This window comes from Jaculus jaculus, chromosome 10 (assembly GCF_020740685.1).
Source record: "Jaculus jaculus isolate mJacJac1 chromosome 10, mJacJac1.mat.Y.cur, whole genome shotgun sequence".
NCBI lineage: Eukaryota > Metazoa > Chordata > Mammalia > Rodentia > Dipodidae > Jaculus > Jaculus jaculus.
In genome coordinates this window covers 25,976,372-25,986,288 of record NC_059111.1, presented here as the reverse complement: position 1 = coordinate 25,986,288, position 9,917 = coordinate 25,976,372, and the positions used below count along the sequence as shown (strand labels likewise).

General features: G+C 48.2%; 1 pseudogene; it reads right to left on the bottom strand.

Annotated features, from left to right (window-relative positions):
• Nucleotides 1–292: 292 nt before the first annotated feature.
• Nucleotides 293–8,219, bottom strand: LOC123464065 (annotated as a pseudogene).
• Nucleotides 8,220–9,917: the final 1,698 nt, after the last annotated feature.

Below are 9,917 nucleotides of genomic sequence, written 5' to 3'. Positions count from 1 at the left end.
AGTCACCATGTAGTCTCAGGGTAGCCTCGAACTCACGGCGATCCTCCTACCTCTGCCTCCGAGTGATGGGATTAAAGGCATGCGCCACCACGCCCGGCCAACCAGCAAGTGTTTTAATGGCTAAGGCATCTCTCCAGCCCTCTTATGATTATTTAAATGATTATTTACACCAGTCACAACAGAAGGGCCTATTCCCACACAATCCCCAGTGAATTGAGAACTGGTTAACAAACACCTGTTTACATGACATTTTTCTTCCCACTGGATAAGTCAGTTTATTAAAATAATTGATTTAGGCATTTGCAATGGTGACTTCAACCTCTACTCCTGGCTCAACGCTGATGGAAGTAATCTCCTGAACAATCTCAGAAGGACTGTGTAAATCAGTGAGTCACTTGTGGCCTCTCATCGGGAAGTGATCCCATGTCTTGGAGCCTTCAGCACAAGGTGTTTTCCTTGCAGTTACTCTCAGCGTCCTGGTGGGCAGGCGAACTGATCTCACTCTGAGGCTCTTGTCCTTGGCTCCTCTGATCAAGTCAGCACGCACCCTCTCCATGCGCCTGGTGAGGGTGATCCGGATTCTATGAATGGCCACCTCTGGTTCCACGGTATCTTTCCAGTATCCTTAAAGGCCGTGGGTAGCTGCTTCCTGACCGACTTGTTTCTTGGCAAAAGCAAACAGAGGTGAGCCAGGAGCAGGGGTGGGTGTCTCAGAAAAAAAAAAAAAAAAAAAGCAACTTTTGTTGTTGTTGTTGCTGTTTTGTTTTTTTAGGTAGGGTTTTGCTGTAGTTCAGGCTGTGACCCAGGCTACATGTAGCGGGCTTGAGTATTTTTTTTTTCATTTTGGTTTTTGTTTTGTTTTTGAGGTAGAGTCTCACACTAGCCCAGGCTGACCTGGAATTCACTATGGAGTCTCAGGGTGGCCTCGAACTCACAGCGATCCTCCTACCTCTGCCTCCCCAGTGCTGGGATTAAAGGCATATACCACCATGCCCAGCATTTATTTATTTATTAGAGACAGAGAGAGGGAGAGAGAGATAGAGAGTGAGTGAGAACGGGCACACCAGAGCCTCTAGCCACTGCAAGCCAACTCCAGACACATGCGCCACCATGTGCATTTGGCTTATGTGGGACCTGGAGAATCCAACCTGGGTCCTTAGGCTTTGCAGACATGCGCCTTAACTGCACAGCCATCTCTGCAACCCCTGGCTGAGTATTTTTCTTTCTAGCCAGGGTACTTCCTGCCTCAGAGTCTATGTGAGAGGAGCAGAATGTGAGCATAGACCACTGCCAGTGAACACACGTGGCGCTTTTGCTTAACAGTGCAATTAGGATATTGTTAAAATTCTGTGACATCTTCAAAAAAAAAAAATAGAAGAAGAAAAGAAACAAAAAGCAGACAGAAAAAGAGTCTGGGGGCTGGAGAGATGGCTTAGCGGTTAAGTGCTTGCCCGTGAAGCCTAAGGACCCCGGTTCAAGGCTCAATTCCCCAGGACCCATGTTAGCCAGATGCACAAGGGGGTGCACACATCTGGAGTTCGTTTGCAGTGGCTGGAGGCCCTGGCGTGCCCATTCTCTCTCTCTCTCTCTCTGCCTCTTCCTCTTTCTGTCTGTCTCTCTCAAATAAATAAATTTAAAAAAAAAAAGAGTCTGGACATGCCAGGGCCTTTTGCCACTGCAAATGATCTCTAGACACATGTTTCATCATGCTCATCTGGCTTTATGTGGGTACTGTGGAAGAGAGCCCAGGCTGTCAGGCTTTGCAAGTGACCATCCTTAAGCACTTTTGAAAATTTATTGACTTTTTTTTGTCCATGGTAGGGTCTCACTCTAGCCCAGGCTGGCCTGGAATTCACTACATAGACTCAGGGTGGCCTCAAACTCATGGCAATCCTCCCACCTCTGCCTCCCAAGTGCTGGGATTAAAGGCATGCGCCACCACATCTGGCTTTAAAACATATTGACTTTTTAATAAAAAGGTTACACACAGACCTCTCTTCCCAGCCCCAATTCTGCTGAGCATCTTCAGTGGGATATACCTAGTTCTTGCTTTTTTTTTTTTTTAACGTCTATTTCTTTTGATACTTGTTTAAGGAGATAAGATCTGACTATATTGCCCAGGCTGGTTCTGAACTCTAGCAATCCTCCTATCTCAGCTTCCCAAGTAGCTGAGACTACAGGCCCGTATCCCATGTCTTCAAAATTCATACAACTTGTAATTGGCTCCATGGCATTATGGAATTATGGATATAGAGGTCCCTTTCTTTTTTTTTAAGCAGAGTCTCACTCTAGCCCAGGCTGACCTGGAATTCACTATGTCTTCTCAGGGTGGCCTCAAACTCATGGCAATCCTTCTATGTCTACCTCCCGAGTACTGGGATTAAAGGCATGAGCCACCATGCCCAGCATCCATGTTTATTTTATAATAAAAGCAATGCCACTCCACCATCCTCCAGTGACTGACAATCACAGTGAACCACATGGTCCTTGCCTAGCACCAGGGAGAACCCCACTTTGAGAAGCATGACTTTGCACAATGAATCCGACATAATTAGCCTCCCTTGTAGCCTCTGTGAGGTCCCAGTCTCCTCCCCAGCCCTTCTGGCCAGTCCCTCTCACGCCCTGTACCCAGAACATGTCCACTGTTGCAGTCCGGTTCACATTGCTGGTAGAAATCACCCAACCAAGAGCAGCTTGTGTGTGTGGGGGGGGAAGGTTTATTTTGGCTTACAAGCTCAAGAGGACACTCCACAATGGTATAGGGAATGATGGAATGAACAGAGGGTGAACACTACCTCCTGGCCAGCATCAGGTGGAAAACAGGAACAGGAGAGTGTGCCAAACACTGGCATGGGGAAACTGGTTATAACACCCATAAGCCCACCCCCAACAATACACCACCTCCAGGAGGCATTAATTCCCAAACTTTCATCAGCTGGGGAGACTAGCATTCCAAACAACTAAGTTTATGGGGGACACCTGAGTCAAACCACCACATCTGTCTGAGTGCCAGCCCCTACCCTGCTAGAGGGAGTGTTTCTTGTGTCCCCAACAGCCCCTTGCTTGTTCTGCACCAGGCTGTGCCCCTGCGCTCAGCTTCCTGAGTCCCTTCCCACCTTCCCACCTCTCAAAACTTGCTTGGCTCCTTTTAAAGCATGCAGGGACCAGGCAGTGGGGTGAACCTGATTGATGAAAAAAAAAATTCAAGTCTGGCTGGAGAGGTGGCTCAGCAGTTAAGGCACTTGCCTGTGAAGCCTAAGGACACAGGTGTGCTTCCCCAGGACCCACATAAAACCAGATGCACACGGTGGCACATGCACCTGGAGTTTGTTTGCAGTGGCTAGAGGTTCTGGTGCCCATTCTCCTCTCTCTCTCTCTCTCTCTCTCTCTCTCTCTTCCTGCCTCTCTGCTTGTAAATAATTTTTTTTTTTTTTTCGAGGTAGGGTCTCATTTTAGTTCAGGCTGACCTGGAACTCACTATGTAGTCTCAGAGTGGCCTTGAACTCACAGCAATCCTCCTACCTCTGCCTCTCAAGTGCTGGGATTAAAGGCGTGTGCCACCACGCCCGGCTAAGTAAGTATTTAAAAAACAATGTTTCAAGTCCCCCAGTTGTGGCAAGTGTGTATGGATAAGTCATGCAATCTGACTCTCATCCGCACAGACTCCCTCCTGGACTGAGCAGACATTTCTCTAAGCAGGGACTATACTGAGATAATATTTGTGTCATCTCTTCAGGACCCTCTGGTCTGGATTGGAGTTGAAAGAACCTTATTAAAATAGAAGTAGGGGGTGCTGGAGAGATGGCTTAGTGGTTAAGGCGCATGCCTGTGAAGCATAAGGACCCAGCTTTGTTTCTCCAGGTTCCACGTAAGCCAGGTGCACATGGTGACACATGTGTCTGGAGTTCATTTGCAGTGGCTAGAGGTCCTGGTGTGCCCATTCTCTCTCCCTCTGTTTCAAATAAATAAACAAAAATAAAATCTTTTAAAAAAAAGAAAGAAATAGGGCTGGAGTGATGGCTTAGCAGTTAAGCACTTGCCTGTGAAGCCTAAGAACCCTGGTTCGAGGCTCGGTTCCCCAGGACCCACGTTAGCCAGATGCACAAGGGGGCGCACGCGTCTGGAGTCGTTTGCAGTAGCTGGAGGCCCTGGCGCACCCATTCTCTCTCTCTCTATCTGCCTTGCTCTGTCCGTCACTCTCAAGTAAATAAATAAAAAATGAACAACAACAACAAAAACAAACAAATAGAAATATGGGGCTTGGGCTGGAGAAATGGCTTAGCGGTTAAGCGCTTGCCTGTGAAGCCTAAGGACCCCGGTTCGAGGCTCGGTTCCCCAGGTCCCACGTTAGCCAGATGCACAAGGGGGTGCACGCGTCTGGAGTTCGTTTGCAGAGGCTGGAATCCCTGGCGCGCCCATTCTCTCTCTCTCCCTCTATCTATCTTTCTCTCTGTGTCTGTCGCTCTCAAATAAATAAATAAATAAAAATTAAAAAAAAATATTAAAAAAAAAAGAAATATGGGGCTGGAGAGATGGCTTAGTGGTTAAGTCGAAGCCTAAGGACCCATGTTCAACTCTGCAGATTCCATGTAAGCCAGATGCACAAAGTGATGCAAGTGCAAGGTCTCATGTTCCCACTAGGTGGCTCAAGCATCTGGAGTTTGATTGCAGTGGCTGAAACCCTGGCACACCAATTTTTTTTTCTCTCTCTAAAATTTAAAAAGAAAAATTAACAACAACAAAAAAGAAATGTGAATGGCCTTGCCTATGTCCTTTTGTCAGTCTCTCTGCTTTTCCCACCCTGGTTAAAAATTCAAGTAAGGGCCCCTGGCATGCTGGCACACGCCTTTAATCCCAGGACTCAGGAGGCAGAGGTAGGAGGATCGCTATGAGTTTGAGGTCACCCTGTGACTACAGAGTGAATTCCAGGTCAGCCTGGGCTAGAGTGAGACTACCTCAGAAAACTAAAAAGAAAGAAAGAAAGGAAAGAAAGGAAAGAAAGGAAAGAAAGGAAAGAAGGAAAGAAGGAAAGAAAGAAAGAAAGAAAGAAAGAAAGAAAGAAAGAAAGAAAGAAAGAAAACTCTCTTCCTTCCCCTCAAAGTGTTTTGTCCCATAAATTGCCCCTTGACTCTCCAGGACCCATCACTTCTTCTCTTCCTTACTGCAACGAGACCCCTGTGGCTGGGTCAGACCTGTATCAAAGGACCCTATTCACTTCTCCCTTCTCTGCCAAAGCAGCTTCCTCTTTTATTTATTTATTTATTTATTTATTTATTTATTTATTTATTTGAGAGTGACAGACACAGAGAGAAAGACGGAGAGAGGGAGAAAGAGAGAATGGGCGCGCCAGGGCTTCCAGCCTCTGCAAACGAACTCCAGACGCGTGCGCCCCCTTGTACATCTGGCTAACGTGGGACCTGGGGAACCCAGCCTCGAACCGGGGTCCTTAGGCTTCACAGGCAAGCGCTCAACCGCTAAGCCATCTCTCCAGCCCCAGCTTCCTCTTTTTTGATTTTTATTTATTTATCTTATTAGAGAGAGACAGAGAGGGAGAGAGAGAGAATGAGCCCGCCAGGGCCTCCAGCCACTGCAAACAAACCCCAGGCACATGCGCCACCTTGTGCATCTGGCCTTGCATGGGTTCTGGGGAATCGAACCCAGGTCCTTAGGCTTCACAGACAAGCGCCTTGACCATTAAGCCATCTCTCCAGCCCTCCACCTTGATCATAAAGTTCTGAGCCAAATGAGTCAGGCACCTGTTCTGAGGCAGCTGATAAGAGTTTGGAGGGGAGACAGCTCTGGACCCCTTCCAGAGGCTCCCAGCTGCAGCTAGGGTGCAGCCAGTGCTAGCAGATGAGCCTCAGAGCCAGACCCAGGAAGAAGCGGGGCTTCCTGCAGTCAGCGTCACCTGCAGGAGAGTCCTACTGGGCATCCAGGTCCCATACCTCACCTAGGTAGTCACCAGCAGCACAGTGCCGTGCAGAAGGAACGCTGCGTGGATGATGGCTGAGCTCCGGAGTGGCCCTCAGACAGTTTACCAGGAGAAATAGGAGGTGGTGGTCGCTGTCCCCCAGCACAGCCGCTCAGAGCTGTGTCCTGAAGCCACTCGTGGGAGAAGCGCAGGGCCACGTGGTGGGGGAGAGGGCCGAGAAGGGAGCCTCAGAAGCCACAGGTTCCACAGGAAGGAGATGGCGGAAATGACAAAGGAAGAGGGAGAGACTCCCCGGCCAGCCAGGCTGTGTGACCTGGCTCAGGCGTGCAAGGGAATTCAGCTAGGAAAGCTTGATAGGCTCAGCCCTTTGGGCATCATGGCTCTAGGAGCAGTGGGTCACCTCTGCCAGCTTGCAGATGCCCTTTCAGCCATCCCTACAGCCCTACCCCTTGACATCTCCACCCAAGTGTTGGAGGATCATCCTTTCATCGCCCTCCACCCCACCCGGCCCTGCTGCCCATGTCACTGAAGGGACCAGGATGAATGACAATATCATATCCTGGTGACTCACACGGGGACCATTACTCACCTTCTACTCTGGCCCACTGCATCTGACACCAAGGTCACCCCAGCCTCCCCTCAATCAGAACACCAATTGGTCTTCCTTCCTTGGCCATCCACATGCCCACGATAGGTTTTCATTTTGCTTCTTCAAGTATGCCACCAGTCCTTGACACGGGGGAGATGTGCCAATGGTGACTCAGAGTTTCGGTGAGGGTTTCGGAGTTGGGTACTGTGATCTGGAATACATGCAGTGACACCTTCCAAGCTGTGTGAGCATGGACAATTTCCTAATCTCTGTTTTGTTTTGTTTTTCCCGAGATAGGGTCTCACTCTATCCCAGGCTGACCTGGAATTCACTATGTGAATCTCAGGTGGCCTCAAACTTACAGCAATTCTCCTACCTCTTTTGGGATTAAAGGTATGAAACACCATGCCCAGCAAAACTTTATTTCTTTATTTGAGACCGAGAGAAAGAGGTGGAAAAGGAGAGAGTGTGAGTATGGATGTATGGATGACAGGGTCTCCTGCTACTAAAAACGAACTCTAGACACGTGCGTCTCTTTGTGCATCTGACTTCATGTAGATACTGGGGAATCTAACTCAGGCTGTCAGGCTTTGCAAACAGACTTTTTTTTTTTTTTTTCGAGGTAGGGTCTCACTCTGGCTCAGGCTGACATGGAATTCACTATGTAGTCTCAGGGTGGCCTCGAACTCTCGGCGATCCTCCTACCTCTGCCTCCCGAGTGCTGGGATTAAAGGCATGCGCCACCACACCCGGCTCGCAAACAGACACTTTTAACCACTGAGCTATCTCCATCTGTTTTTTTCAATATCACCAGGATAATACCATATGCCTGAAACATTTTAAACATATTTTATTTTACTTTATTTGTTTGAGAGAGAGAGAGAGAGAGAGAATGGCCATGTCAGGGCCTCTAGCCACTGAAAACAAACTCCAGATAGATGCATGTGCCACCTGGTGCATCCAACTCTATGTGGATACTGGGGAATTGAGCCCAGGGCTGTCAGGCTCTGCAAGCAAGTGCCTTTAACCACTGAGCCATCTCTTCAGCCCTGGTTGGACTCTTGATTGATGGATGCTGAGCCACCATCATGAATTCTCAACATGTAGCCCTTATGGAGATTCAGTGGTCACAGGTCAGAATTCATAATTGCATTCTTACCACACGCCCTGCTCATAAATTCCATAGCCAATGCTTCTGGTGGAAAGAGACTTGAAGACCGGATGTTGAGGAGAAACCCATTTCCCACATGCTGTCCAACCAAGGAACTCTGCAGAACCTTCAGTCCACACATGTCTGCACATCTGTCATCCCAGAGCAGTGCAGAAGCAGACAGTTCCCAGTTGCCATTTCCCATAACTTGTGCCTGATGGAATAAAAGACTGGGCTTCTCAGTGTGGATGATAACATTATTCCTTTAAAGTGTCCAAGCTGGAAGAATCTTAGCTCCTTGTACTGCTTGGCCACTTAAAAAGAAAATATTTGTTTTGGAAGGCAGAGGAGTACAGTGATTCACAGGTATCGCCAAACCTTGTTTTTCTTGTGCTTGTTTGAAGTGAGTCACTTGCTGCTTATTTTTCCCTCGTGTGCAGAGGAAGTTGTTTTGTGGGAGCAACAAGGGGAAGAAGGAGCCCAGAGTGTACTCCCTGTCTTTCCATCCTCTGAGTGACAACCCACCCTCACAACTTGGAGTATCTCATGGCAGCTCTCCATGAGCCACCCTGAGACTACATAGTGACTTCCAGGTCAGCCTGGGCTAGAGTGAGACCCTACCTAAAAAAAATAAAAAATAAAAAAAACAAAGAACCAGAAGCCTTAATTCCAGCCCTTGGGAGGCAGAGGTCAGAGGATCACCCTGAGTTCGAGGACACCTTAAGGCTACATAGTGAATTCCAGGTCAGCCTGAGCTACAGTGAGACCCTACCTGGAAAAAACAAACAAAATAATAATAATAATAATAATAATTAAAAGATGATCCTTGACTTGGGGAGTTAAAAATGTTAATATATATATATTAGAGAAGAGTTCATCGGATAGAGCAGATAGGGACTGGAGAGATGGCTCAGAGGTAAAGGCACTCGCCCGCAAAGCCTAACTACTGGTGTTTGATTCCCCAGTGCCCACCTAAAGCCAGATGCACAAAATGGCACATGCTAGGCTCTGCCTGTCCCTTGTCAGTTCCAAGTCTCTGCTAGAATGCATCCGAAAGGACAGGACGTGCACTACCTCACAAAGCTCAGGTGCTGAAAAATGGGAAAGATCTATTATAACTAGGAATTGAAGCTTCCAATGGCTTCTTTATTTTATTTTTTTTAATTTTGGTTTTGCGAGGTAGGGTCTCACTCTAGCCCAGGGTGACCTGGGATTCACTCTGTATTCTCAGGGTGGCCTCAAACTCACCGCGATCCTCCTACCTCTGCCTCCAGAGTGCTGGGATTAAAGGCGTGCAGCACCACGCCCAGCTTTTTTTTTCAAGGTAGAGTCTCACTCTAGCCCAGGCTGTCCTGGAAGTCACTACATAGTCTCAGGGTGGTCTTGAACTCATGGCGATCTTCCTACCTCTGCCTCCCGAGTGCTGGGATTAAAGGCGTGCGCCACCACGCTCAGCCTCATGACTTCTTTCCCGAGTCCCCTTCTGACCTCTGTTGTCTTCTCAGTCATTGTTGCTCCAAACAGCCTGGGGACAAGAGAGAAGGTCTACATCCTTCTGTCTCCAAACCTTGTCCTCTGGCTGCCCTCTCAGCCCCTCTTCATGCGACATCTAGCACTCCCAGAGTGGACATGCTGCTGAATCACTGCTGTTTGGGGTCAGCCTTGCCCGAGGGATCTGGAAAAGACATGAAGCAGGCAGGCCTCAAAGATTAAAAGCTCAGAAATCTTCCTCCATCAAAGGGCTCTTTGAGGCCAAAGCTCCCCCACTCTAGGCTCCCAAATACAGAGCATAACTCTCCCTTGCAGCACCCTTGTAAAATTAAAGGGAGACATAAAGCAGAAGCCAAGACTGTTAAGGGTGGTGAGTAGAGCACCCAGTTTGCAGAGGCTGTGTCAAGAGATAAAAATGCTAGACCTGGAAGGTCCCCATGGTCCATCTGATCCCCACGGCTCTTTTTGTAGAATTTGGGAAACATGCCAGGGAGGAAGGGACTCTCCCTGGGCCACACAGAGGCTGGTGGTAAACTCTAGGTTTTCAGTTATCTCCATCAACTGACCACCCATGTCCCTCTGAGAGACCTCACAATACCAATCCCAAATCTGACATTGCCTCTCCACCCCAACCCCAGTGGCCTGGTCTCTCCCCTCCTTGTGCTGGTATTGACACAGCAACAAATGGACTGCAAGAGTGATATGCTTCCCTCCACACAAGCCTGTTTTATTTAAAATATCTTATTTATTTATTT